This window comes from Bos indicus x Bos taurus, chromosome 9 (genome assembly GCF_003369695.1).
Source record: "Bos indicus x Bos taurus breed Angus x Brahman F1 hybrid chromosome 9, Bos_hybrid_MaternalHap_v2.0, whole genome shotgun sequence".
Taxonomy (NCBI): domain Eukaryota; kingdom Metazoa; phylum Chordata; class Mammalia; order Artiodactyla; family Bovidae; genus Bos; species Bos indicus x Bos taurus.
Window position 1 is genome coordinate 85,265,230 of NC_040084.1, and position 3,378 is coordinate 85,268,607.

Here is a 3,378-nt window from a genome sequence, read left to right on the forward strand (position 1 = left end):
GCTCAGTAGTTGTGGCATGGAATTGATTGCCCCATGGCATGTGGGATCTTAGTTCCCCCACCAAGTATCAAACCCATGTCCCCTGCATTGGAAGGCAGATTCTTAACCACTGGACTGCCAGGGAAGTCTGTGCATGTAGATTTAGGTGCATTCACCAAGTGTGAACCCAATAGGGATACCTATACCAACTGGGCTACCCTGGTGATTCAGACAGTAAAGAATCTGCCTGCAGTATGGGAGACTTGGGTTCGATCCCTGGGTTGGGAAGATCCCTTGGAGGAGGACATGGCCACCTACTCCAGTATTCTTGCCTGGAGAATCCCCATGGACAGAGGAGCCTGATGGGCTACAGTCCATGGGGTTGCAGAGTGGGTCACGAATGGGCAACAAAACCCAACACATACCAACTGTATTCCTATTCCTATGCCAACATGATAAGAATTCATTAGAAAAGAATCAATGAAGCAAATGAATCAAAAGAATGAATGTATTCTGACTCCCTAGTAGATAGGTTTCCTCAGAAAAGGCAATGTATATTATAAGTTTCTTTAGTACATTTGTAGAGTGAAAACATAAAGGAAGTAGAGTATATTCCCTGAATTTATGTCTTCAAAATATCTTAATGTTTTAACTTTTCAAAAAAAGTCTTGCCAGTGGATTTTTCTGCCTTTCACTCTGCTTAGTTAGAACATCCGGAAATTACAAACTTGGTTGTAGTTCCTCAAAGGACTTAATAATTCCACTCTAAAGAAACAACATCAAAACAGGTTCAGGATGATTAAAGTGCTTTAAATCCTCTTGGGGGCTATTCACTTATAATTTGTTATTTCTTGGGCTGTCAAAGGCAGCTTTTGTGAATGGGAAATAATTGTTATTTACAGTCTTGTTTGCCTTTGATAGAGGCTTATGTTGCTGCCAAGGTTACTCAGGGTTTGAAAGGGAAGAAGATTCACTTTCCCTTTTTTCTCCATCAGTGGTTTGTTAAATCTGAAATAAAGCAAAGAAAACTCTTTTTAGTCTATTAATAAAAAGAGAAGAATGGAAGACAGACTCAGTTGGACTGTGCTCATGTCTAGAGGAATGAAATATTAGTTATGCCATCAAATTAATTTGTATAAATGGGCTGCCAATGTGAAAAACTTCATGCAAGAACTTTTAGCCTGAAGTTATTTTATATTTCTGTTGACAGTCTTTGTCCTGGATTAAATCTCAGATTCAAAAAAGAAAGAAAAAAAAAAAGTAGGTATCCAACAAAGATTTTGAACAGAACTGAGAAAAACATTTTCATTGTGATGGATAGGGATACTGTGCATCATTCACAAATATGACCTATCTCTTAATTCTGCAGAGCTCCAGAGCTCCTCTTGCCGTTGAACTTGGCTTCTTTCTCATATAATTTGAAGATATTATGTACATTCAAAGGTAGCTTTGCTGGCACATGCAGGTCCCCATGCTCCTACTGCACAGCAGTGAAGCTGTTAGCACACAAGAAGTTGCCTCTCTGCCATATAAAAATTCAATTCAAAGCTCCAGATACAACCTTAATTAAAAGTTCATGGAAACAAATGCTTGTCTATTGGGCCTTACAACTTGCCAAACTCTGGCTCCGCTGTACCATCAGAGCGAGTGGATTCTGCAGGCATTGACCTTCCAGGAAAAATATCTGGCTTCCAGTAACGCACATTCTGGGCCGTCACGAAAAACCTGGGAGGAGCCACATGTTTTCTATAAATTAATTGCTGAAAAACTGCCTCATGTATCAAGATCCTCTTCTTGAATTTCACCTGGAATATGCTCCCACTGCCATGTCTAAAAGATATTCAGATTTCCTCCGAGTAATGCTTGTATGTGCTCAGTTGCTTAGTCATGTCCATCTCTTTGTGACCCTATGGACTGTAGCCTGCCAGGCACTTCTGTCCATAGGATTCTCCAGGCGAGAATACTGGAGTGGTTTGCCATTTCCTCTTCCAGGGGATCTTCCTGACCCAGGGACTGAACCCACATCTCTTGCCTCTCCTGCATTGGCAGACGGATTCTTTACCACTTCACTACCTTGGAAGCCCAGTAATGCACAAATCTAACTAAACATACAGATTCTACATTTCACACCGACATCTGGAAATCTGAATAAATGTACACTCTACAACCAATATTTTCTCCTGCTACTATGGACATGTCCTTTGTTGATTCACCCTCCAGGGCCTGGCTCCTAGTTTGTGTTCAGTAAATAAAGCTGAATGAAGAACGTACTCTCATGAAGTGAGTGGTGCTCTTCTTGTAACTGAGGAAATGGCTTAAACTGGTTAAGTATCAGACCCAAGGTCTTGTGTCTCTTAAGTGGCATAGATCCGACTTTTAACCTAGGCAATGCAATTCCACACCCCATCTTCTTAAGCAGTGCAGGCTTTACTCCTTACAAAAGAGCTTGATTTTCTCAGAATCAGACCACTTGAGTTTATTTTATTCAGAGGTAAACCTAGACTTTTTAGAGCTTGAAGCTTATACAACTTGGGAGATCCTTTTTGAGAAATTATGTATGAAATTCAGAGTATAAGGTTATCAATAGGACCTTGAAAGAGGTGTGTGCAAGTAATGGACCCAAAGCTTATACTAGATTGGTTTCATGCAAACCTGCCTCTGCTCCTCTCACTCAGCCTTTTGGTCCCTAGCCTCAGAACAGCATTTTCTTAGAAAAAGCCATTCTAAGGCAGTGAGATAACCTGGTGGTCCATTTAAACACACATTTTGACCTAAAGTTTTGTTGCATCTTATTATAGCAATTTACCCCTAATTTCTGTGTGGTAGGAATGACTGCAAGAGAGATTTTACTCCAAGAACTCAGAAAAATGCCTATTTTCTGGCATCTGGGACACAAGGATATGGTTATTAACCTCAAGTGTCATGTGGTCTGTAAGGGCAGAGAGACATGTTAACAGTCTTAATGTAGTGGGATAAAAGCTTTGTGCTGTGTGCTTAGTCACTCAGTCATGTCCGATTCTTTGCCATGCTATGGACTGTAGCCCATCAGGCTCCTCTGTCCATAGGGATTCTCCAAGCAAGAATACTAAAATGGGTTGCCATGCCCTCCTTCAGGGGATCTTCCCAACCCAGGGATTGAATCCATCTCCTACATTGCAGGTGGATTCTTTGCCATCTAAGCCACCAGGGAAGCCCTGAAAGTATGTAAAATGCTAAAGAAGTCCCACCTGTCTTTAGAGATTGGACTGTTATTCTGCCACCTCCATGGAGCTTTCTCATACTTCTCCATCCCTCACTGGTCTCTGAAGTGATGAGACACTTTAGATCGCTAGTAAAATATCACATACAAAGGTGTATGGCTGTGCCTGGTCTTCCCCATTAGACTGGAAGCTCCTTGAA